The 27502-nt window shown below is 44.5% G+C and overlaps 1 pseudogene; it reads left to right on the top strand.

Moving 5' to 3' along the window:
• Window positions 1-4113: 4113 nt before the first annotated feature.
• LOC148031214 (phosphatidylinositol 4-kinase gamma 4 pseudogene) lies at window positions 4114-4677 on the top strand (annotated as a pseudogene).
• Window positions 4678-27502: the final 22825 nt, after the last annotated feature.

Genomic DNA, 27502 nt, shown 5'->3' with positions numbered 1-27502 from the left:
GAGAGATATATAATTTTCAATAATAAACTAATTAAGTTATCAAATAATTAACTACTTAAATATATATTAGTTACTAATTAAATTTTAATTAATACTTAGTAGTTAGTAATGATTAATTATTAGTTGCTAATTAATAGTTACCAGTAACTAATTTTAATTACAAACTAATGATTAACTAATTATTAATTATTAACTACTAATTATGAACTAAGTATTAGTTACTATTAATTGTTACCTACCTTTTAACTAACTATAAACTAAAAAAATAAATAATAATTACTAATTATTAAATATTTTAAAACTAATTATAAACTATTTTTAATGATTTATTAATAAAAAATATAACTAACTATTAATTGACTAATTAAATTAGTTAACTAGCTAATTGAATTTTCTCAACTCGCAAAATATTAATAATTAACAAAATTAATTATCTAATTAAATCAATTAAGTAATAAAATGATTAATTATTAATATAATTTTTGTCAGAGAGAGAACTAGGGAGAGAGAAAGAGGAGAGAGAAAGACTGCAGAGGAGAGAGAAAGACTGCAGGAAGAGAGAGAAATAGAGTGACGAGGAGAGAGAAAGACTAGAATTGGAGAGAGAAAGACAGGAAAGGTGAAGAAGCCATGGAAGCTTGGAGCAAGAAGGGAGAGAAAGATTGTAATTGTATTGATATGTCAAAAAGATGTGGAAATTTACAACTTATCTCCTTATATACCAATGTCAGTGTGACATGGCATATTATCAACATTTTAACTATTTCCAACTTCTTACAATCCATCCCTTCCCAAAAGTTTTTTTGTCCTCAAAAACAAACCTAAAAGACTAGAAAAGGATAGATGAAACAGAGTACTACTCTGATACAAGGGCTACAAAATAGGAAAAGCACTAGTTTGTACTAAGTAATGGAGAGGATTGTAAGTGGGAAATGAAGGTGCAAATCCTGCTCAAAACCTCCTGGATCAAAAGGTATTCCATCATAATGATTGTCCAAGAGAATAGAATGCCTCTCAACCACATACTCCAATCCACCCGGATCAAATGGATACGATGAAGTATCCCCATAATCAAATCCATGATCACATCCAAAATCCCCTGGATCATAGGGAAGCACAATGCCATCTTCATATTCATGTATTCCCAAATCATATATTATATCATCATCAAACATGTGCCGGTCATCATAACCATGATCAAGGTACTCATTATCAAATGCATTCAATGGTTGTTGTAGACCTTGATTAAGTGTAAATTGATGCCCAAAAATATCATCATGAGATTTCTCTAAGAGTCTAAAACCTTCAACATGACCATCTACATCTGCAAGTGTTTCATGTGATTCATCAACGAAGATACCATCAGCTTGTACATCTTGCTCTTCATTGTTCACTTCTTGTACATCTTCTTGAACTCGTACATCTTCTTGGTCTTCTTCTTGCTCATCCTCTTGTTGATCATGTTGTTCATTATCCAAATCTTGTTGTTGAAGAAATGGATGCTCATAAGCATAAGCATGTTGACCATAGTAACCATTCTGCTGCCAAGGTTCAGTGGGATGATACTCTGCATTATGATATGGTACATCATATTTATAAGCATTAACATGCTGTCCAGATGTACTTGCATACTGCTCATATTCATTTGCATGTTGTTGCTGTTCATATTCATAAGATGCATGTAGATCATAGTGTGTACCATCAGCATATACATGTTGTCCATAAGCATAAGCATTTGATTCAGGTGTACCATCAGCATATTGATGCTGGCCATGAGCATAACCATTTTTTTGAATGCCTCTTCTTCCAATGATCCCATCTCCATAACCATTTTGGTTGGATGGCTGAAGTGGGACTGAAGGGTCACTGTTTGAACAAGCCTTCTCATTAACTTCTTTTGATGCCGCTTGCAATTGTAAAAGTTTAGAGATTTGTGCCATGAGTAAGTCGTTGGATATTACCAACCTATCAATAGAAGCCTTGGTCTGATCAGTAGATTGAACCATCTGATCCATTCTTGATAGGATGGCCTCATGTCGTTCCCTATGTCTCAGCTCATGGGCACACAAAGTATCAGTGAGTATACTGATTTGCATCCCCAAAGCCTATATATCCTCAAATGGTGGTTGGTTCATGGATGTTTTCCACAAGAGAGCTAAAACATGTTGATTAGAATTCTACAAGTTCTACAGGTTCAGCGATTGAAGAACAGGGATCTGTTAATGAGGCTTTGGTTACTGCTCAAGCATGTCAGGTCTATTGAGTTGGCGTCTGTTACAGCTCTTAGCAAAGTGTCGGAAGAACTAGATGAGTTGAAAGTTAAGCAGACACATGCTGCAGAAAATGAGTTCTCTTCAGGATGTCTGTTGCCACACTTAAAACTCCGAACTCTGCGTATCAGAAACCGAATGACAGAAGGTGAGTTGCAGAGCAAGCTTTCTGAGATAGGAAAGCCAGCTCTCTCTGGATAGGCCTGTGGTACAATGCAGTCAGAGCCTTCTGAAGGCACTTCCGCTAGCTTCAGATGCTTCTATCCACTCAAATGGTTCAGCTGTTGTCAAAAACCAGTATCTTCTTCTGTGCACACTCCTTGTGTGCAATTCCCTGGCTATGGAAGGTATGCAAAGTTTACTTCAGCAACGTACAATAAAAGATGAACAGTCAAAGCAACTGCAACAACGCCAGTTGCAGCATCTTCAGATACAACAACAGAAGCATTAGCAGGCTGCTCAACTGTTGGCAGCACAGTAGCCTCAACACATTCAGCCTATGCCTGATCCAGCTGTAATGAAGCAGATGATCCACAGGCAGGAAATGGGAGGCCCAAAGAATGGAGAAAAAAAAAACTTTTCTTCGCAGTTTTGGTCGTGTCTTTGAGTGTTGTGACCTTGAAACTGAGGAGGTTGTAGCTGTCAAAGTTGTTCAAAGTGCAGAGAAGTACAGGGAGGCAGCTATGATCGAAGTAGATGTGCTTCGAGCACTTTCTGAGAATGACAAGACTGGTTCATGTGGATGTGTCCAGATTAGGAGTTGGTATGGTGGCTTGGAGCTAAGGCCAGAGTCTGGAACTTCTGTGGTCGCACCGAATGAGCCCTCTGACCAGCATGCATCTCAGCAAAGACCTTGCATCTCAGCAGAGACCTCAAACGCCACAGCATGAAGATCAAACTGTCAGCAAAGGCAATGAACTCTGGACTACCATGGATGATGGATGGATGCAGGCAGGAGCAAATCCAATGACCATGCAATATGGCATTGCACCACACGGCATGATGCCGACTGGAGCTCCTTATGGTCCATCAGGAACTTCAAGTCTGAATCTTGCTGTTAACCCTGTGATGAATGCGCTAAGCTCAGCAATGAACCAGTCTATGACTGTAGCTGTGAATGCAAGTTTTGGGGTGTCAAATCAGGCGATGCCTTCTCAGTCATCCATCCCTGCCTCGTTTTCATCCCAAGTGTTAGTTAGGAACCCTGATACAAATCAAGTTCAAACGTCAGTTTATGGATATCAAGCAGGGATAAGTTCTCAGGGTCCACCATATGGTAGTCAAACTGCTGGTTACTCAGGGGTGGCAGGCCTTGGTGTTACTTAGGGGTGGCAGGCCTTGGTGGTACTTATGCTGCAGCACCACACTCCACTCTGTAGACCCCTTCGTTGCAAGCGCAAACACAGCAGCCGCTCTCAATGACCCCAAAAGATTTCGAATAGAACTAATGTTTAACTGCGGTGCAGTCATTGCTCTGGATGCAGCCTCTGAATGCCTTCGCGATCACACATTACCTGTATCTTCACCAGTAGAAAACGGAAGAGGAACTGCGAGGAGATCATCAGCAGAACTTTTTCTTGGATGCTTGCCAGTAGAAAACGGAAGAGGAACTGCGAGGAGATCATCAGCAGAACGTTTTCTGCCCCGCCTATACGCCTTCATCTATCACAGGAACACCTGCCAAGTCAGCTGGTAAAGTGAGGAGGAGGAGGAGGAGGAGTGCTTCTGCTGAGCAGAGGAGATCAGAACATCAGCATTGGAGTCGTCTCATGCATGACAGTGAGGAGGAGATACTGGTTACCCCCTGACTACCCGGCCCGCAAGATTATTGATCGTCGTCAGGATGGAGGACATTGAGATTTATCTCACAACTTCAGGACCCAATGCTTCTCTCATGCCGTTGAAAGTGTGTATTGACGATACTATTGCATCAGTTAAAATGCGCATTCAAGCTTGCAAGGGATTCAGTGTAAAGAATCAGAGACTGATCTTTGGAGGAAGAGAGCTTTACCGGCAGGATGCTATGATTAAAGATTATGGTGTCACTAATGGCAAAGTGCTGCATCTGGTCCTAAAGCTGTCAGAGTTGCAGGTAGTGACAATCACAACAGTCAGTGGCAAAGAGCATGTCTTCAGAATTGACAAAACGAAATATGTAAGGGACCTCAAACGAAGATTATGCAGGAAGGAAGCAGGTTTATTATCAGATGAGCAGCAGCTGGTTCTCAGAGGTAAGGATCTGAAGGATGAAATGCGGATTAATGAGTTGCCTTTGGAAGAAGATGCTGTTGTCCATCTCTTGCTTCGTAGAACGGTGAAGGTGAGGAGCCATGCAGTTGGAGGAGATACTGGTTACCCCCTGACTACCCGGCCCGCAAGATTATTGATCGTCGTCAGGACTCAGTAGCTATCTGCCGCGTCTATCAAGAACGACTCTCTGCAGCGTCTATCAAGAACGACTGTCCTGTCCTAACAGTAAAGTAGGAGTCATCAGAGCATCACAGATCATTGTAACGGAGGACGAATGGCTCTCAACCCGTTCTTCGACCGTAAGAGTGGCAATGGCGCCATTCCACTTGTCAGAGAGAGAACTAGGGAGAGAGAAAGAGGAGAGAGAAAGACTGCAGAGGAGAGAGAAAGACTGCAGGAAGAGAGAAAAGAAGAGATCTCAGCCAGCAAACTCCATGAAAGCTTGGGCAGAGCTTGAGGAAAGAGGAAAGGAAGACCTCTTTTGAAAAGTAACTGTAGTTTAGTCTCTAACTAAGCCCGGTTAACCATTCTTTACCCTAGTTACCTCCATTTTTGCATAAAATTTGATGACGTCCAGCCATTTAAGCCTTTACCCGCCATATCTGACCTTGAATAACTCCAGATGTAGTCATTGCTAACTGTAGTTGTCCTGTAGCACTCCACTAGTCACTGTCTTGTACCATTTTTGTCTGAAATTGGTTTTGAAATAGGAAAATAGGAGTGAAAATGGAAGAGAATAATGGATCAAAGACTGAAGCTCTGATACCACTTGTCAGAGAGAGAACTAGGGAGAGAGAAAGAGGAGAGAGAAAGACTGCAGAGGAGAGAGAAAGACTGCAGGAAGAGAGAGAAATAGAGTGACGAGGAGAGAGAAAGACTAGAATTGGAGAGAGAAAGACAGGAAAGGTGAAGAAGCCATGGAAGCTTGGAGCAAGAAGGGAGAGAAAGATTGTAATTGTATTGATATGTCAAAAAGATGTGGAAATTTACAACTTATCTCCTTATATACCAATGTCAGTGTGACATGGCATATTATCAACATTTTAACTATTTCCAACTTCTTACAATTTTAAATAATTAAATTATTAGTAAACTAACTAGCTTTCTAATTACTAACTAAAAAATAAAATTAATTAACTAATATAACATGGAGTGGATTTTTTTTTGCGAGGGGAGGGGTCATTTTAGCCCCGGAAAAGGAACGTCGGCGCCCCCTTCTTGGGGGGGGGGGGGGATAGGGGCAACGAGTGGGTTTTGTGGGGGGGCATTCTGGCCTTAGAAGGGGATGCCTGCATCCCCTTTTGATGAGTGGGGTTTTGGGGTGGGGGGAGGGGGCATTTTGGCTTGAAAGAGGACGTCGATGTCCCCTTCTGAGTGGGTTCTGGGGGAGGGAGGCAAGGAGTGGGTTTTGTGGGGGGGAGCGAAGGGGATGCTGACGTCCCCTTTTGAGTGGGTTTTGTAGGGAGGGGAGGGGGGAGGGAGGGAAGGAGGCAAGGAGTGGGTTTTGTTGGGCGAGGGGGGGGGGGAGGAGCAAGCAAGCAGTGGGTATTTTAGCCCTGAAAAGGGGGCACCAGCGTCCCCTTGTTGGGGCAACCATACTTGACCTTGCACCCACATTATCCCGTGCTGCTCGTCCAACCCACTCGCTCGTGTCGCTTCCACCACAGTCCTCCTGTTTACGCTTATCTGCCGCCCTGCCTACCTGCCCCGTGCCCTTGCATCTCCCTCTCTCTCTCTCTCTCTCTCTCTCTCTCTCTCTCTCTCTCTCTCTCTCCACATATATATCCATATATACATCTATATCTATATCTATATATAAAAAGTAAAAAACACTTTTATTTTTTAATTAATTCATTGATTAACTAATTAACTAATTAATTATTTAATTAATTAACTTATTAATCAACTTATTAATTAATTAAGTCACTAAAAAATTTAAGTAATAACTTCTTTAAATTAACTAGTTAATTAATAACTTTTTAAAATTAACTAATTAAGTAACTAGTTTACCAATTAATTAATAATTTATGTATAATTAATTAGTTTAATAATAAATTAATCAATCAATCAATCAATTAAATAATTATTTAAGTTACTAATTAACCAATTAAGTAATTAATAATTAATTAACTAATAAATCTATTTATTAGTTACTTAGTTAATTGATTATTTATTTATTAGTTATAAATACCTAAATTAAAATTAATTGAAATAACTATCAACAACCAATAAATATTTTTAATTTAAGTAGTAATTATTAATTTTATTTTTAATTAATTAATTAATTAAATTATTATTAAATACTTTTATCACATAATTATTTAGTAATTAGTACTATTTATACTCAATTAATTAATATTAATATATTAATTAAATTATTAGTGATTTTCTTTATTAGTATAAAAATTAATTAACACATATATAAATCAATAAATATTTACTAAGATGGTGTCAATTAGTTTATTTTTTAGTTAATTAGTGTGTCGGTCAAATTATATCAATTAGATAATTAATTAATTTGTTAATTGATGTTAATTATCTTGTTTATTAGTTCATGCATATCAACTAGTTTGTTAATTAATTAATTATTATAGTGATCAATTAGTATGAAGTAAACCATTGGTATATTAATATTACTTAGCTTGTTTATTAATTTATATGTTTTATGAATCATTTCATATAAATCAATGTGTGAGTATAGTAATACTAATTAATCATTCAATATGATAGTACATTAATATGTTAGTTGTATGGGATTTTTTTTGGAGGGAATGAAGAGAGAGTGCAAGTGCATGTGATTTATGATTGTTTTGCATGTACTGAGAAAGGGGTCTCCTTTGGTGCCCGCATTTATGTTAGTTATTTGGGTTTAGGGTCCAAGGCATGTGAGAGAGAGTGCGTGTGGGCCAGGATGGTTGAAGAGAGAGAGAGAGCATGTGGGCTGGGATCATTCTGTCATTAAAGAAGGGGTTGTTAGTGCCCCAATATTTGGTGTAGAAAAATATGACAAGTACCCCTCCCCCCTCTTGCATCTCTCTCTTCGTACAACTCATGTCTCCTAGTCTCCCTTTCTCCATCACACACACACACACACACACACATGCTATCTTAATGTGGTTATATAAGGCCACCTACCCCCTATGACACAATGTCTCCCCCTCCCTCAAGTTATGGAATATTTTCTTGATCTCCTAGGTATGTACATCTCTCTCTCTCTCTCTCTCCCACACACACACACACACACACACACACTCTCTCTCTCTCTCTTTTGCTCTCTCCCTCCCACACAAATATGTATATCCTCTCTCTCTCATATCTGGCACCTACATCCATACAGAGACATGCTCTCTCTCTTTTTCATGCCAAATACTTTATATATTCGTGGCACACACACACACACACACATGTTCTCTGTCTCCCTCCCTCCCTCTCTCTCTCTCTCTCTCATGAATATGCTTTATATATCCTCCTCTCTCTCTCTCTCCCTCTCTTATATATGACATACACCCCCACACTAAGTCTTTTAATGACACCCGTATCTAACATGCGTATTCGTACGTGTAGATAGCTTTGGAAATGGATCCAGCATCAAATGCTACACCAAACACCAAGGTCTGCATATATATATCCTCCTTCTCTACCAAACCTATTATGCACTACACAAGTAGTCGGTTCCTGATGTTCAAGAAGGAAGACATTTGCAATGACAATATCTACCATGTTCTTATTATCACCTATGTGAATGGCTGAATACAAAGCATGCTGATCCATTGTAACAATGACCATGAGGCTATCTAGGTATATGTTTTGGATACCTTGGTCTCGTAAGACTATCTTGTCGATCAAGGAAATGGGCCTACATTACATCCTTCCCCACCATAGACCTCACCTAGAGCTCTTATAGTGTTGAAAAAACAACAATCATTGTGGAAGCCTCACCACCCCCCTTGGACATTGAGAAAAACAAAACAATCCCTATCACGCTTGATGTGGAAGAGGAGGGGATGCGACAATCCTCTTATGTTGTAAGTTTGGTTGAGTACATAATGTACTCAGGGGGTTGACATCGAGTATTATGTCATTTGCTTCAGAATACAAGAGCTATATAGAGAGTGGAGGAGATCCCAGTTTTGTATGATAGCAATGTGGCGTACGAGCTTCCACCATTAGCAAACAATATGCATCCAATGGAGGGTATGGACCAAAAGTACAATGGCCATTGCTCGACAAAGTCTATGTCAATATCAATGGCATTCCTTGGCACTATTCACCGAAGCAAGTGTGTAAGAGAACTAAGAGTGTCCCAATAGAAATCGTGCTGGCACGTCAATTTTTGGTTCCCCAAACAAGGAGGCATGGACAGGTGCAAGATTCTTCATTTGCTCCACTATCATTGGAATGATTGCAAAGTCACATGACATAGTTCTAGTACCCTACTGCAAGTAAATCATACTAATCAAGTCCCAATACATGCTATGCATGTAAACTCAATACCAGCATACCGACCGTTGAAATATCCAGCTGATGGTCTCAGAAGCCTTGGATGCTTCTATTGTAAGAACCCCCCCATCTTCCTCTCCAAGTGCGAATGTCTAGTGCATTATGTGATGTCAGCGAGGCCAATATCAAGACTGTTCATCCATCAAGGCACACATAACCATGAGGTGAAAAGAGGCACGTGCAGAGCTAATGTTAAAGAGGTGCAAAAGATCATAGAGGAAATGATAAGAGACTTTAGTGTAGCTAGACCTTGACATCTACTACAAATGACTGTGGCTAGAAGGCTAGTGATGAGTGCCTTGGTTCGTGAGCAAGGTATCCCCATGTGTGACACTGAACTCTCGATGATGCTCGAGGAAATGCAACTACTCATTTAGAGGAACATGTAACATATTATTCCATTCACAACACACTCTAAAACATCATTAAAAATCCATGCATATGAAGATCAATATTCTATGCATGCACGTTCAAATGTATGGTCCGTGTAGCACGTGTTGAGAGCAATCAAGGAATGGAATCTCGTCTTCTAAAGTTAAAGCAACATTGTGCACACATATTTTTTCATGGTAGCCGATTTCCTAGGCAAATAGTTGACAATGATAGTCGGTGCTTTATATTCAAAATGTCCAGGATTGGAACAACCTCAGGGGTTGACTTAGTGAACCGTATGCGAAGGAATGGCACAGGGGAGCTACGCAATAGTTGGATATGCTTTAGTCATGTGCATCACATTAATGATTGGACCACCATGGTAGCACATGTGTATGACCCAAGGTAGTTTCTCTTACACAATTCTATTGTCACAACATTTACTTAACTAAGATAGTTCTCCTTGCCCTTCCATTCTTGTCTTGTGTTTCTGTAGTGTACAAGAGTTGATGACTTTGGAAATATGTGAGATGAAGGAAGAGGATACAGATGCATAAGCTCTTTTTTGGACAAAGATGAATGAAGTGATGGAGAAGTGTGGACACCCAAGTACCGATTTTTCAGGGTTCGTGGCAGACGAGGTAGCAGCCAACTGGAGGGCCATCTGCATAGTATTCAATGGTGATCCAAACAACATAATGCAAGGAAGGGAGAGATCTTGCTTATTTCATTGGGAACAAAGTCTCTAGATATACACATCATAGTATGTGCACAAGAGTTTCCAAGATGAGCATAAGCACTTGTGTTGCATGTGGAGGTGTGCAACTATCGAAGATGATGCAACAATGCAATATCAATTCATTCAGGCTTGGTAGGCCTCAGGGAAAGTTGCAGATTGCAATATACCAGCAATGGATTGTTGGCTTAGTTGGTGGCATATCAGATATCCACGTTGGAGGCGACACTTTGTCAAGGTAAGACTAGTTCATAATAGTAAAATGCGATGTGTGGTGCATTTGTTTTCTCAAGCTCCATATCTTTTGGTGATGTATTTTTATCCAAGTGGTGGAGGACATTGCTCATATGCCAACCACAAACTTAGCAGAGCCAATGCATGCAAGTTGGTTGTGGCAAGGGAGGGATTCAAGGGATCTATTAGCTTGTATGGTGCATGCACCAATGATTTGGCCAATGCTCTACTATAGAGCACAAAATGACATGCATTCATCATGGTGGAAAGTTCCATGGTGCAGGACCTTGTAGTGTAAAGAAGCTTTTGAGTCGACTACAACAAGGAATTAGCCCTACACTTCAAGCAATGGCAAGGATGGTTGAGAAGGTGACAGCAGGAACTAAATTGCATCAAGCAAGGTTGATGGAAAGTGGGGTCTGAAGAAGCCAAGCCTCTCATAGGCCTGAGTATATGACTGACAACATATCTAAAAGAAAGGGTGCAAGAAAACTAAACTTTGAGGACCCTTTGCCCTCCGACCAATCAAGGGTAGTATCACCAAATTATTTGGAGGAAATGGTGGTGGAGACATACCTTCATGACACCATTTGGACTATAAGAAGGATTCTAGCTAGCAATCGTGTACAATGTCAAGGATGGTTGGGAGCTAGAGAGAGAGAAAATGCAAAAAACCTATAAAAAATATGACACCTAGGGTGCCTGCACCTTTGTTTTGGGGCATCATGAAGTGGCACTAATTCATGTGGTTTTGTAATGATACTGTGAACCATACATGGAACATTTGTTCTTCCATTCATCACGCACCGCCCAAGGTTCCACAAGTATGGCCAATGGCATGAGGCACAAATTTGACCATAGAAGAAATCCACATGTTAGAGAGTGGTGGGTTTGTTTTACAAAAGGTGGCATAAGAGATGGATGCTAATGAGGACTCGTGTAGATATCGAAGAGGTGTTTCACAGGCTGCACGAAAAAGGATAGACTCAGTACTGGCTCTAGATGCAACTATGAAGGGCAACATAGTGGTAAAGCCCTTGAAGCATGAGGTTTTCAAACTAGAGACACCTAACTCAAGTATTATGTATAAGTATTATGATGTGCATATTGCAAAGAATCCAACATGGAATTTCTGGGATCTCATGGAACGTGTCGTAGAAGGAAAAACATATTTGGCATGCAAGCACCTATACTATGTGTACCTCCGATATTTGGAATGGATGCAAATGCCAACATGTTTATACACCAACCCACACTCATTGAAGAAAACTTGCACATTGTATTTAGAAGCATGATAACTTTTCCAACATCACCTATACTATGACCAACAATGCAATGCCAACGCTACCTCTTAGCACAACCACATTTTATTTTGCCGAGAAAGTACTATTATACAATCTAGTTGGAGGCTTGTGTCAAAATTTTGACAAGTCTTTGGTGACCTTGTCTCTCTTAATTTGTCAAGCAAAAGCACTTTTTTCAGAGTTAACACAACATAAATGCACATTTGGATTGCTTGTATGAATTGTCTTGTATCAAATTTGTTGGGGGGAGGGAAGGAAGCTATCAATCCATTGCAATTAAAGTTATAAAAACATAGAGTGGCTGCCCAAACGTTCACATTACGAGAGAGAGAGAGAGAGAGAGAGAGAGAGAGAGAGAGAGAGAGAGAGAGAGAGAGAGAGAGAGAGAGAGAGAGAGAGAGAGAGAGAGAGAGAGAGAGAGAGAGAGAGAGAGAGAGAGAGAGAGAGAGAGAGATGAAAGGTGAGAAGGATCGAAGCTTGCACGCGAGCTATGGCGGGAGAGCAAGAGCAAGAAAGAGAGAGACAAGAAATGGGAACTCCAACAGTCACAATGTGTGACCGGGCCTTCCTTTATTCAAACTGTCACTAAAAGAATAAAGAATAAAGTGACGTGACGGGCGCTCGCCACCTGCAGTGTGCAGTGGCGGGTACTGTCACTGTAGTAATACACGGGGCGGCACGGCGGAGGCGCCTTTACCCCCAACAACCTCCCACTTAAAGGCGAATCTGCCCTAGTGAGAGAGAAAAGAAAAAGAAAAGACAGTACAAATGTACATAGGTGAGGAAAGGTGACATCTCATCCAACGCCCATCAACCTCCTGAGGAAGGCAAAGCGCTCAGTAGTGAGGCTCTTCGTGAGCAAATCTGCAGGATTCTCGTTAGTGGAGATCTTGACAAGGTCAACAGACCTGTCCTCCACGACACCACGTATGAAGTGATACCTCACCTCAATGTGTTTCGTCTTCGCATGGAAGACCGGATTCTTAGCCAACTGAATGGCACTCATAGAATCCGAATGCAGTGTAGGTGTAGCATCAATCCCAAGGTCAGCAACTAGACGGCCTAACCATATGGCCTCCTTGCAAGCCTCAGTGGCTGCAACATACTCGGCCTCAGTGGTAGACAAAGCCGTACACTTCTGAACCCTGGACATCTAAGAGATAGCCCCTCCAGCATAGGTGAATACATAGCCAGAAGTGGACTTCCTACTATCTGCATGTCCTGCATAATCGGAGTCAGTGTACCCCACGACCCCTGTATCCTGGCTGCCATAGCAAATACACATATCTGCTGTGCCCTTCAGGTACCTCATGATACCCTTCACGGCATCCCAATGTCTGCTGCCAGGTGTAGCCATATAGCGTGCCACAACACCAACTGCATGTGCAATATCTGGACGAGTGGCTATCATGGCATACATCAAACTGCCCACGGCTGATGCATAAGGGATCTTGGCCATCTCGGCCCTCTGCTCATCTGTCTGCGGACAATCAGCCTGTGATACCTTCACATAAGAAGGTAATGGACAGCCAATAGGCTTTACGTCCTGCATGCGGAAGCGCTCAAGGACTTTATGAATGTACTCCCGCTGTGAGAGATACAAAAGTCCCTGATGCCTATCGCGCTTAATGCGCATCCCAAGTATATGTGAGGCCTGTCCCAAATCCTTCATCTCAAAGCTCTTCTTCAGCTGAGATTTAAGAGCATCTAGCTCATCATGAGCTTTCCCTACTATCAGCATATCATCAACATAGAGTACCAAGATAAGCAAACTGCCATCACGGGCTTTCTTCGTGTAAAGACACGGATCCATAGCACTCCTGCTGTAGCCCTGTGACTGCATAAAGGCATCAAACTTATGATACCATTCCCTAGGTGCCTGCTTCAAGCCATACAAGCTCTTCTTCAACTTGCACACTAGGTGCTCCCTGCCAGGTTCTGCAAAGCCCTTAGGCTGATCCAGATAGATCTCATCATGCAAGTCCCCATGTAGAAAAGCCGTCTTGACATCCATTTGATATAGATCTAAGTCAAGCTGTGCAACCAAAGCCAAGACTAAGCATAGGGTGGTCATCTTAACCACAGGAGAGAAGACCTCATCAAAGTCCACACCATGTTCCTGCTTAAAACCCTTTGCTACCAATCTAGCCTTGTATGCCGGCTTGGGGTGTCCAGGGGTACTTTTCAGCTTGTACACCCACTTGCATGGCAAAGCCTTCTTGCCCTTAGGCAAGGCAACCAAATCCCAAGTCTCATTCTTATGCAGGGAGTCTATCTCAGACTGCATAGCCCTCTCCCAGGAGTGACTGTCACCCCTGTGCATAGCCTCATCATAAGTGAAAGGCTCTCCTGCATCTGTAACCAAAACATAATGCATAGAGGGCTGAAATCTGTCAGGTGGACGTCTGTCTCGAGCAGACCGTCTCACCGCAGGCTCTGCTGCCTCTCTAACTGCCTGTCCAACATCCTGGCCATGTGGAGGAACTGCTGCAGGCTGTACTACTGGCTGTGCTGGAGCTCTAGGCTCCTCCTGAAAGATCACTCTGCGGATCTCAACCACCTTCTCAGGCTGCTTGTGCATCTTGTCTTCATGGAAGACGACATCATGGCTGCGTACTATTTTCCGCGCCTGCGGATCCCATAGGCGATAGCCCATCTCTCCTGACTCACCATAGCCAAGGAATATGCATTTAATGCTCTTTGGATCCAATTTACTCCTCTTGTCCTTGGGCACATGGCAGAATGCCTCACATCCAAAGACACGGAGATGCGCATAAGAGGGTGGCTTACCAGCCCAAACTTCCTCTGCAACTTGGAAATCCAATCCACTGGAAGGTGATCGGTTTATGACATGCACTGACGTACTAACTGCCTCAGCCCAAAAACTCGGGGGTAGGCCTGCATGGCTAAGCATAGAGCGCACACGCTCCTGAATAGTCCTGTTCATGCGCTCAGCCAAACCATTCTGGGGTGGGGTGTAAGGGGCGGTCAACTGGCGCTTAATACCCCTGTCATCACAAAACTGCTCAAAAGCATGCGAGACATATTCTCCCCCATTATCTGTCCTAAGGCATTTCAGCCTATACCCAGTCTGGTTCTCAACAAGAGCAAGCCATCTCTGAAAAACTGCCAAGACATCGGACTTCTGCTTTATGGGATAAGCCCACACTTTCCTAGAAAAATCATCAATGAAGGTAACGAAGTACTTCGCGCCACCCATAGACATGCAAGGCATAGGCCCACAAACATCGGAATGCACCAATGCCAAGGGCTCACTCATGCGTGGCCTACCCGATTTCTTATGCGTAGACCTATTCTGCTTACCATAAAGACAATGATCACACGAGTCAAAACATGCATAATCCAAAGGCGGAAGATACTGCAAACCAGATAACATTTTCATTCCTTTCAAAGACATATGCCCCAAACGGGCATGCCAAAGTGATACATGTGGGATAGAGCCCACTGCCAAAACATGGTCTACAGAAGACCCAGATACAACAAGAGGATAGAGGCTGCCAGCCTTGGCGCCTCTAGCAAGCACAAGTCTGCCTTTGGTAATCTTCCAGGCAGAATCTTCAAAACAGACATGAAATCCTGCATCATCCAACTGTCCTACATACATAAGACTACGCGTAAGCGCAGGTACATGACGTACATCCCTGAGCAAAAAGGAACTGCCAGTGGAAAACTGCAACTGAATATCTCCACAGCCCACAATATCAAGAGACCTGTCATCTCCAAGTCTGACTGATCCAGACACAGTACGGTAAGAGTGAAACCACTCACGGTAAGGCGTCACATGGAAGGACGCACCTGAATCCAATAACCAGCACTGTGCATACATACTAGGTGTCTCAGTCAAGTGTGAAGCATCAGAAGAACTAGCTGCAAGTATAAACTCATCACCACCATCGGACTCTTCAGTCTGCGTGACATTAATTTCCTCAATCTTGACGTTGGACTTCGCAGGTACTATGCTGCGATGAGAGGACTTCTCCTGCACTTTATCTTTCCCCTTATCCTTGCGCTTCTCATTGCGCAACTCATGACACTGTGGTCTAATATGGCCCTTTTTCCCACAATGATGACAAGTGACATTTGCATTGCGTCCACGCGACTTACTACGCAACTTGCCACCACGAGATTTAGACCGACCCTTCTGCGAGTCACGGCCTCGGCCATTACCACGGTCATACCTGTCATTCCTGCCTCTAACTGTCAAAGCATGACTACCACGAGAGGCATCCAAGTTTTTGCGATTCACCTCTTCCTGAAGAAGAGCACTCTCAACATCTGCCAATTTTAGAGTAGCACTAGAGGCACAAAGGGCAGTGCGGAATACATCCCATGACTCATTCAGAGTTCCAAGCAAGAAAAGAGGAGTTACTTCCTCTCCAAAGGTGATATCCTGCGAAGTCAGGTTCTTCAGTATAGCATGGAACTGGCTCAAGTGAGCAGACATAGTCGCATTATCCTTCATGCGCAGATCCATAAGCTGCTTCAACCAGTACATCTGACTCGCCGGACTTTTCTTATCATAAAGATTCTTGATCTTATTCCATAGATCCCATGCACTCTGTGCTTCCTCAAATACATTATAATGTACCTGTTCAGTGAGAGACAATACAATCGTGGACTTGCATAGCTCATCAAGTTCAAGCCAGTCGTCATTGTCCATAGTTTCAGGCTGCTCCCCACTCAACCGAAGTGGCTTAATCTGAGATTTCTGCACCAAAACTTGCCATATTTGACTCTTCCAGTAAGAGTAGTTGGTACCATCCAACTTTGTAATGTTAAAGATGGCACTATCATGCGAAGATGACGCCATTATGCAGGCTGGAAATGCCCAAACAATCCAAAACTGCTTGCTGTTTTACTGCAGAAACTGCCCAAAAATTACCAAAATGGGGTCCAAAGGGCGAGCAAAGTGTGCCAAAAGTGGCTACCCACTTAGTACTAGGTGCGGTACACCAAATCAGGATATTTCAGCATGAAAAGTACACCTCAGTTCACCAATAACTGCTTGCTGTAATAAATTGCAGGTATGCAGTCTAGAGAGCAAACTGTCCCAAAATAGGATCCAATGTCAAGCAAACAATGCTAGGTCCAAAGCCGGCATGAAATGGATATAAGCAAGGCCAATGACAGTGAAAAGAACATGAGCTCAACACCAAGCATGTCAAAATAACATCTGCCAGTGAAAGGCACACCCCCAGACACTCTAGGCAAAGTGTTCCTGTAACTGCCAAAACCTGACACAAATAGGTATCTGCTCAAAGAGAAAGATCCAAATATGAGACTCAGCTCATAAGCATCCTGTGAACCAAGAGTACATCAATGCATATCCATAAAGATCGGAGTATGATCCCAAAGTCTCAATGTGTATGTAGCTGCTCAAGACATAAACTGCTCCAAATACATGTAAGTGCTCCAATAGCATGCAACTGTCAAAGGTCAAGAAAGCATGTAAAATGCTCCCACTGGCACAAAAGGCGTACAAAGTGAGCTCAGAAGCTCAAACAACCCAAGAGAAAGCACCAGTGATAAGTGACCCTGTCAATGCATCAAGCGCATCCGAGAGAGCATGACATACATGAAGCACCGGTCGTATTAACCATGAAGCAATACATAAGCCCAAATAAGCTCTCGGTCAACTCAATGACATCCAAATAGCAACCAAGATCAGTGATCAAGTAAGCCGGGAATGCTCAAATACATCCAAATCCAAGCTCCAAATGTCGGTATGGCATACACGAACCAAATAGCATATGTCACGAACCAAAGCATGTAATGCAAAAGCCTAACTGTCAAGCAGAGACATGAGGCATAGGCGGTCCACGAGCATGCCGAGTCGGTCCAAATGCCAGTGAAGACGGAGCTAATGCGAAGCTCAAAAGCATCCCATAATCTCATACATATGCTCCAAGTCGTCCCCAAATGTCAGAGATATCATGCCAAAGCTCAAAGCATACATCCGGTATCGGTAGGTAAGTGCCAAAGCATGTAAAGTACCTTCAGCCCACTGTTATTCCAGCATGTATTTACTGTTCTAAACAGTAGATTTCAGCCCCAAATTCAAGCCAAAATCATGGTCAAACCAAATGCATACATCCCCAATACATCCGGGTAGGAAGTAGACCGCATACGGGCATCAAACAAGGTAACCGGAGTAGAGTATAAGCATTAAATGCCAATGCCAAGTGTGGCTGCCCTGTTTCCAGCACTGTATAACAGTAAATAACAGTCCCAAATCAGCCAATATTTCAAGCCAAAATCATGGCATAATCATGTGCATACATTCCCAAGGCACTAGGCATCATGTAGACCGCATACGGGCATCAAATAGCACAACCGGAATGGAGTATAAGCAACAAATGCTAATGCCAATGGTGCTGCCCTGTTTTCAGCCTGTTATGACAGTTTATGACAGTCCCAAATCTGAAGAAATCAGCCCCGAAAGATCAAGACCAATGCCCAAAGCTTTAATGACATCAAACATGAAGTCTATAGCCCTCTTGATCAAGGTAGAGAGCAAGAAGCAATGGCCAAGTGTGGAGCTGAAGTAGATGAGTGCTCACAGCCTGGAAAAAATGATGCAATCTGCCCTGTTGGTGCTGAACTTGCTGCTGCTCCACATGGGCTGAAAAGGGGGTAATGGGGGGCTCAATGATGGCCCAAGGTAGGCACATACCAAGCCATGAAGGCCCAATGCAAAGGGGAGGGAAGATATGAGCTATGGAGCTCAAGAAGAGTGGCTGCCCTTTGTTCCTGCCCTGTTTCAATCTGAGAATACACTCAAATGCCTGCAAATGCTAAAGCAATACCTCAAGGGCAAGGCCCTGATGAAGCTCAAGAAGGCCAGGATGGAGCTCGGGAAGCCGGGGAGAGTCGGGAGCTCAAGAGGTCGGCTATGGCTGCGGGGATGGAGACCCAATGCGTGAAGCGAGTCGATGCGAAGGTCGGGAAGCACCGAGTCGAGCTCGAGCAAGAGAATGCCAAGCTCTGATACCAGTTGAAAGGTGAGAAGGATCGAAGCTTGCGCGCGAGCTATGGCGGGAGAGCAAGAGCAAGAAAGAGAGAGACAAGAAATGGGAACTCCAACAGTCACAATGTGTGACCGGGCCTTCCTTTATTCAAACTGTCACTAAAAGAATAAAGAATAAAGTGACGTGACGGGCGCCCGCCACCTGCAGTGTGCAGTGGCGGGTACTGTCACTGTAGTAATACACGGGGCGGCACGGCGGAGGCGCCTTTACCCCCAACAAGAGAGAGAGAGAGAGAGAGAGAGAGAGAGAGAGAGAGAGAGAGAGAGAGAGAGAGAGAGAGAGAGGTACATAGAGTGAAGGTAGTGGTGGCAATCGTGGAGGTGGTGGGGGTAATGGTAGTGGTGGTGGAGCTGGTGATAGTGGCGATGACAGAGGTGCTGGTAGTGGTGGTGGAGGTAGCCTTGGCGGTGGTGGCACTAGTGCTGACAACGGTAGTGGTGGTGGAGGTTAAAAAAATCTAGAAATAAGTGGACTATGTGGAACAAGAAATGGAGGTTGCCTAGAAAATCTCACTCAAAAAGCTCACTTCTTGCCCTTCCCACCCCCAAGCACTAAGAGAACCAATCCTAGAAGGAGAAGAAAGAGCAAGCACTTCATTGATGCAGGACATACCTTTAATAATCAAAGGAGCAATGATTGTGGAAGAGGCTTCCTCAAACCTAGAGCCCACTAATGATGAGGATTTGTGGCTTTAGTAGGCAACAGGATGTAGTAGCAAAATTGTATAGGGAAGCCAATAAGAGAGCATCTAGCCAAAGTACTAAGCAAAGCCAACTAGTAAGGATTGAGGGTTACCTAGCCCATAGAGACAAAGAAGAGAATGCTACAAAGACAAATACAAAAAAAGAGTAAGAAGATAGAGAAAAAAGGTCGGAGGAGGCTCAAAGGGCAAGGCTGGAAGCCATCTAAAAGGAAAAAGCCAAAAAGTCAAAATCATGAGAGACTTTGGAGGGGAGCTTCACGCTCTACCCCGAGACCTACGGACCACTTATTGCTCAAGTGTTTCGAATCGAGCGGCCATGGCTACCTCTCACATAGCCGACGCGCAATGCCTACCTTATGGGTGTAGTGAGCTTACCTTGATGCTCGATCGAGTATCCTCCTCTTTCTTGCACACCGGTAGCTCCACGATCCTTGAGGCAAGCTCAAGCAACCTCAATCCCTCTCCCATGAGCTTCATCCTCCATAGCCACACGTGAGACAAGAGAAGAGAAGAGAGGAGGAGAAGATGAAGAGAGAAGATGGGGAGCTTCTTCTCCAAGATCCCTCACTCTCACACAATCACTCCCTCACTCCCTCACACTCTCTCAATCCCTCTCTCAATTACAAGCAAGAAGGCAAGAAACAAGAGAAGAAGAAGAAGAAGCTTTTGCCACACACAAGAATGAGCTTCCCATTCACTTTTCAACTTTATATACATGCCCTAATTTCCATGGGCGGTCATCCCCCTTTTTTACATGGCCGGCCATTAGCCTAGGCCCATTTCCTCATTTCCCACCGTTCTAGTCTACTATCCTATCCCCAACTAATGCATACAATTTGTAGAGGAGTGAGCCTGGTGCTCTTTTACAAGGTTCTGTAAGTGTTTTCGTACTTAATGGTGCACTTTTTATTCTTTTACTCTCCTTGGGGGACTCCAAGACTTCTTGAGGATCGTGCCCGTGCATTTAATTTTTTCCCGGGTCTAGTTGCCATTTAAGGCGCCTTTTCTTTTTCTCTTTTTCCATTTCCCGCTCCTCTGTGCTACGGTAAACATTACCCCCTCCTAGCCAAGTGCCAGTCCCATGGCACTGTGGTGGGAAGTAGTGGGATAGATGGTGTTATTGCTAGGTGGAACTGGTAGGGAGATGACACTGATGCTTGTGAATGAGAGGTGATGGAGTTTGATGACGATGACCAGTAGAGATTTCGGCATGCTTTAGGCTTCATGAAGATTCACAGCATCCTTCACACTGTTCTGGCGCCCCTATGGAGCCGGTCGTCTTTTGAGTATCCGAAACGCTTGAAGCAATAAGCAATCCCTTAGGAGGATCGTATTGGAGGGATTTATTCTGGAGAAACCTCCCGAATGCTGTTTGCCTTGAAAAGCCGTGGCCTGGGCTGAAAACCCCTGGCGGTGAGTAGAGGATCTTCAGTTTTGAGTTGAAAGTCTTCAGGCTTGTGGTATCAATAAGCGATCCGTAGATCTTGAGGTGGTGGGCATGGACCATCGGACGATGAGGTTCCAAGATCTATGCCAATGGCAGCTCCATCACTGGGTTTTCCTTCTGCTTGATTTGGTTTAGTCATGGCAGCCATCAGTAGGTGGATGATTGGCAACATGAAATCTGTTGAGCCATTTAAACCTTCGCAGCGAAGCTCCTGAAGTTGCAGTAATGGGGTCATGTTCGACTCCTGGAAAAATTCCTTGTCATTGGAGGATGTAGTAGATGATCTCCTTTAACCAAGCAGCCCGTTTTTGAAACACGAACATAACCTGCGAGAAAAGCGGTGCACTTCCTAGGGGGTGTGTCTGTCTCACTGTGTAGTGCATAGTGTCCGTGCCAGTGGAACTGGGAGATGGGTCTAACCTTGGGCAAGCTCTTGGTAATGTCCCACACTTGAGGACCCAGTTCGTGCAGTGTTGGGGGTGCGGTGCAAAACTTAGGGTGACAGGTCTGAAAGTCCTGCCCTTGATGTGCCCTAAGTGTGAAGTGGGGGAGGGGCTAGAGAGGCCTCTAGATGCAGTGAGGGTGGTGCACCATAATAGTGAAGGAAGACTACAGGCACTTTTTTTTTTTGAATGAGAGAGAGTACATTGGGCAAGGTATGGGGCACCTATTTAGTCACGGGGCGGTCGTAGGCATTGTGATAAAAATGTGCGACTTTGTAGGTATTCTTTAATATCGGCTCTAGCTCTCAGAGGAGTGATGGACAAGAAGGGGTGATTACACCTTGCAAAACGGGTGTCACTCATATTCTCTAAGAGCTCTAAGCAGAAGGCAGGGAGGAGAGTAGCGCACATCATCAGCCTAGTCATGGCTCTACTATCTATTCCTAGGTTAATATCAAAAAAGAGTGGGGGGAGATGGGCTTCCTCCGCTGCAGGTTTCTGGAGTAGCAGGAATTTGAGAAGTCGGAGGTAATTACAAGTGGTTAAGAATGCTGGATCGGGGCAGGAAGAGAAATCTACAAGAAAACGATTTATGGAGGGAACTATATCTTCTACCCTAAATACTAAGCACTCCTCCAGGCTTCTAGCATTTACATTATAGATTTTCGGGAAGTCATAATCCCCATGTAAATCTCTATCGTAGTCCACTCCATGCCTACAGGGGTAGGGCATGTAGATGGGATCGTTACGCTCTTCGGGGAGGGAGCTACAAAATGCGGTCCAAGCATCAAAATTGGTGTCCCAAATCCTCCTTCGCCATTTCGGCTGTGCCTCGTAGCCTTGGACGAATTTGGGAACCAGATTGACCTTGTCTTCCCAATACTCTCGTGGCTCTTGTCTCCACCTAGTCATTATCATGCTTCTTTCTTCCATCCATCTGTTTGTGAGTTCGTTAGCCAGATCTTTGATCTTGGCTACAACTCCTAAGGCAGGGCCAGTCCAAGGAGCTTGGAAAAGCGAATGAAAGCTCAAATGGCCTCTTATGTAGCTCTCGCTGGCGCCAGATGACCAACTCCTAGGGCCAATCTACAGGATGTGTATCATTCCTTAGTGGCATGGGCTCCTCAGGGAGTTGTTGTGGAAGTGTGTGTGCTCGGCGTTGGGCCTCCTCAGCTGAAAGCTCGAACGGCCTCTTATGTAGCTCTCGCTGGCGCCAGATGACCAACTCCTGGGGCCAATCTACAGGATGTGTATCATTCCTTAGTGGCATGGGCTCCTCAGGGAGTTGTTGTGGAAGTGTGTGTGCTCGGCGTTGGGCCTCCTCAGCTAACTCTTATCTCCTTCTCCTTGCTGCAACTATGTGTTCAGGTAGCTCGGCATCGACAGGTTCCTCCTGTGGGATCTTGGGTTGAGGTGGACTCGGCATCCTTTGTGGCTCTTCGTCATCATCTTGCTCGAAGTCCGGGCCCTCTTCGACATTTCGCTCAACCACAAGAGGAATGACTAGTGGTGGTGGCGGTGGCTGCTCCTACTCTTGAAAACCTAACTCCTTGAGCTCCGTAGTGGAAAGGCCCGTACAGTGCAGGGAGTAGAATTGTTGCTCTTTAGTTATTCCTATACTTGTTGGAAGCTCCCACTCTTGAAGACCGTATCTTAGAGCCCGGGTGCTTAGCTCCAACTTTCTTTTTACCTTTTCCACTGTATCATCGCCCTCGGCTTGCGTCACGTGGAGCACTGTGTTGAGAAAGGCCTGTCACTGGGCCTTAGTGGTTATCTCTGTAGCCTCAACCTTAGCTTCAACAAGCATTCTTTCGCATTCTGCCACCACCAGGCGTTCAGTTAAGTCCCTTACCCTGTCAAAGTTTTTCCTTTCCCACTCCATGGCTCTCTCCTCCATCCTTTGCCTTTGTTCCTCCAGCTGGCTCGCCAGGGTGGTTACTACCTGTTGCTGCTCATTTGATAAAAACCATAACTGGTTTCTTTCTCTTAATTTCTGAGCGAGCTGTTCTTCAGCGATCCATCTTGCTTGATCGATACTGCTGAGCCTGTGGTGCGCCTCAGCCATAATTTCTAATTTCTCCTGCACCAACTGCTCTTGGCTTTGGATTTCAGCAAGGAATAGCCTTTTTTGATTAAAGATAATGGCCATGAGGGCTTCTACGTCTTCTTGGGAGGTCTCCAGTGCATCTTGCAATCTTTGCGTTTTGCTTCAGCTGCTGAGACTCCTGGCCCTTCATTTTTCAGGAATTCGATTTCCCTTATTTGCTTGTTCTGTTCTTCCAGCTCCTGCCATGACTGGGGCTCCGTGGCATGTTCTTGTGGAACAGTGGCTTCACCTTCCTGAACCTCCCGGTAGAGCATTTCCACTTGGGCAACCCTTTGCTGTAGATCACTGTATTGCTGCATCAGTAGTTTTAGGTTCCTTTGTTCTGCCACCAGGCTCTGCTCCTCGTCCTCCAGCCTTTGCCTAAGGCGGATTTCATTGTTTTGGGCTTCCTTCGTTTTTTCTGCTAGCTGGTCCTGCAGGGCCTTTATTTCTCTTCGTCTGTCGGCTTCCTGCCTTGAGACCTCTAGCCTGAGGGCCGCTGACGTCTCCTTTTCTTTCTCTAGTTCCAGCAGGGCCACCTTCTTCTCTTCTTTTGCCTTGTCCAGTTGTGTCAGTAACTTGGCCACATATGCGTCATAGTCTGTATCGGCAGGCATGGGAGTATTGGGCGTGGTGGTCGATGCCTCCAGCCTTTGTCGTTTGGGGTCTTGTCGTGACTCTGCATCTGTGGCGGTGGGCCTTTTCAATCTAGTTTCAGGGACGATTTCGGCCACCTTGCTCACGAGCATCTGCACCATGGTCATGAGCTGTGCCGTGTTGAGGGGCGGCGTGGGTTGTGCAGTAGTTGTAGTCATAGTTTCAGCCGTTGTCAGCACAAAGGAGGGAGGGAGTGGATGTAGGAGGGACTTGCCCTTGCCTACGACCACCGGAGCTGCTTCCACACTTGTATTGGCTTCGACTTTATGGCCAGGGCTTGCGGGTTCGAGTTCTCTGCCCCCATGGATCTCTTCCACCGATCTTCGTGTAGCTTCCGCTAGTTCGGCTAGTTCCTTTAGTCGTTGCTCCTCGGCTTCTTCCTCCGCCCTTCTTTTCGTGTCCTCTTCTGCCTTCTTCGACTCCTCTCTTATCCTGGCAAGTTCCTCCTCCTCTTTCCTCCTCCTTTCTTCCTCAGCCCTTCGAGACTCTTTTTGAGCCCTTTTGATGTCAGCCCGTTCTTCCTTACTTAATTTCTCTTTCTTCTCCTTCTGTGTCCTATCACTTTTGCTTTGTTCTTTGGGTTTGCTCGCTCGTGGAGGCGGCACCTCCTACTCTCCCTTGTCACTTATTGTTCTTTCGCTTGATTCCCCTCCTTCGTGGTGAGGTGGGCTTTGATGCGCAGCTTCCTTATCCATGATGCCCTCATCCTTTATTGCTTCGTCTATGATGGTTGTCAGGATACCACCGTATCTGATTGTAGCTGCCTTTGATGCAGGTTTCTTCCTTACGGAGTGCGCAGTTGAGGTAGGGGATTCTCCTCCTGCTGGTGCTTCTGCCGGAGTGAGGAGGGCAGCTGAACTTTGAATGGTCTTCTGTACGAATCCATTCCAGTCTGTCTCTTCAGGAACTCCTACTGCTATGCTTTCCAACAGTGGGACCCCGATCCTGTTCATCAGCACATTGTACCGTTGGCCCAAGAAGAGGGTATGGATCATCTTCGCTTGTAATTTCACTGTTAGGTCCGGGATGTCAGCCAAGCTGATTCCATCCACGGTGTGCACCACTTCTTTCTTGACCCCCAGCATGGTGTAAACATCTCGTCTCGGCCGTCTCTCCTTCTTGGGCACAAGCCCCAAGGCCTTTTCTATGATTGTTGCATTGAGGGGCACTTTGATTCTTCTTTCCTGCTCCCCTGTCCTTACTGTGACTGTGCCACAGTTCTTGCTTTTGTCGAAGTTCCTCAGGAAATCCGCACACATGCTGTAATCCACAGCCTGCCCCACCTTTTCCACGTACTTGTGGAGGTGGCATCTGTCCACCAAGTCTTTGATCGCGGGTTCCTCCAGGATGGCCTTGTCCAGATTCAGTGTGTGCTTAAAAGTGAACTGAATGAATCCTCGCGTTCGATGCTGATGCCGAATTCGTTCATTTCCTCTTCAGAGAATGGGAGTTTGCCCCCTTTGTCCTGTCCTGCCATGGTGGTGACCTGTCAACACACCATGCCAACATTAATGCCTAACAATCAGCTTATTTCTAATCGGAACTCAGTTTGAGAGAAAAATACATATGCCCAAAATGGGTACACTTGCTTAGAGGCTTGACCATTGCTATTGTTTTACTCTGTAGTATTCTTCCATAGAAACTTACTTAATTATAACAATCTGCTAGCTAGATAGCATAACTTTTCATTTTTGCTCTGCTCTTGCTCACATTGCTCCCCCCTCTGTCGGGGATCTTTCAAAGAATCCTTGCTAGGATTAGCACAGGAAGGATGAGGTAAGCGCTGTTTCGCGTGGGTTGACTTACCTAGCCAATAGCCAATCATAGAAGCTTGGATTGTATTCGAGTTGGGCATGACAATCAAGAGTAGATAGTTGGATGGAGACTTGGGAAGTGTAGGTCAAAACGTTGTGGAAGAGATCTTCAGTATTGAGGCGACTGGCAACATGTAATTCCTCTTCGGTGAGGAATTGGTCAATGTAGGTTCCAAATGCTGATTACGGGTGATGGCCAAGACCCTAAACGAGATAGGTGCCACATAAGTGGGGTCATATTCGATAGTTTTAACTGCCCTGCATTGCTCAACATTGCTCATTATTCGACAATCTTTTTTCTCCCATTGGATCCTTAGCGTAAACCACTGCTGCAAGAATGTGGAAGGTGAGCTTGCCATCTACGTAAGCTCTTGCAACTCCTGTTCAGGAGTAGAACGAGGAGGCTTACGATACGAAGGGATAAGTCTTCTGAGGGCAGCTTGATCCTTCGAGATTTCATCGTTTGCTATCAGTTCGGCAGCAATTTTGGGTACTTTAGTGGTCATAAGTTTGTATTCCTCCCAAGTGCATGGTAATGCACGAACATCCGAAGCAAGCATTTCGTCAAGAAGGCCTAGGTCTAGCCTCTCGTAGCTTCTAGCAAATGTAGTGAAAGTTTCGTCTAATATTCTAATGCAGGTTATTAAGTCATCCCCAGAAGTTGCGGTAAGGTCCTTAGCCAAGGAGAGGAAAGGTCGTATCACGTATGAAGGTTTAAGACCCGCTGGCGGGGTGTTGAGAATCAGCAATCACACTCAAACAGCCTCTTTGTATGGAGTCTCAGGGTCAAGGATATGCAGGCTAACTTATCCCATATGCACAATGGTGCCTACTGCAGTTTCCTACTTTCCTATAAAGCATTGTACTTGCTTCCTTTCTTAATGCAATGATAGTACTCTTTTCATTTCAGTAAAGTGTCAATGTCATTGTCCACATACACAAGATTGTGTTTATGAGTCCAAGTCTCAATCTTGGAACCTAATTCACTTGTGTAACAAACAGTGTCCTTTCCATCATGAGTCTACACTTCTTTTTCCATCCTCCATAGCTTCCGGTTATTGCCATGCTCTAGATCCCGCATTTCTCACATGGTATCAGAGCATAGACGGGCATGGCACTGCTCCTCCAACTCCAGTTCACTCTCATCTAGCTCAGCTTGAGCTCAGTCCAGCTCAGGCCAAGTCTAGGACCTCATCTCCTACTCTTTCTTCTCACTGCCATGCTTGGCAGCCATAGCTACACAGCACATACCCTGCTTTGAACACTTATATCTCCTCATAGAGACCATATCTCTTCACGATTCCTTCTGGAGGAATCTTCCCCAACATAAAGACCTCCTCCTTGGCACCTCGCACCTAAGCATTATACACCTTGGAGTTCAGCATTGTCAATCTTCTCTGCTTCTGCTTTGGGTGTCCTCCATAGCCAACAGGACCCAGCTCACTTGGAGCTTCTTGATCTCCCTCCACAGGCAGAATTTCAACACGATTTCTTTTGGAGAAATGTTCCTTGGCTCAGGGCGCAGCCTCCTGTCACTTTAAACACCAACATTGGTGATCTATAGCTCCAGCATTGCAGAAATTCGCAGTCGCTGTCCAGATCTGCGCCGTGTCTGTTTGAGCTCCCTGCGTGCGCCG

Source organism: Lygodium microphyllum, chromosome 9 (genome assembly GCF_053477565.2).
Source record: "Lygodium microphyllum isolate KBCC chromosome 9, Lygodium_microphyllum_v1.1.10, whole genome shotgun sequence".
In the NCBI taxonomy this organism is placed as follows: Eukaryota; Viridiplantae; Streptophyta; class Polypodiopsida; order Schizaeales; family Lygodiaceae; genus Lygodium; species Lygodium microphyllum.
This window is presented reverse-complemented; position numbering and strand designations above follow the sequence as displayed.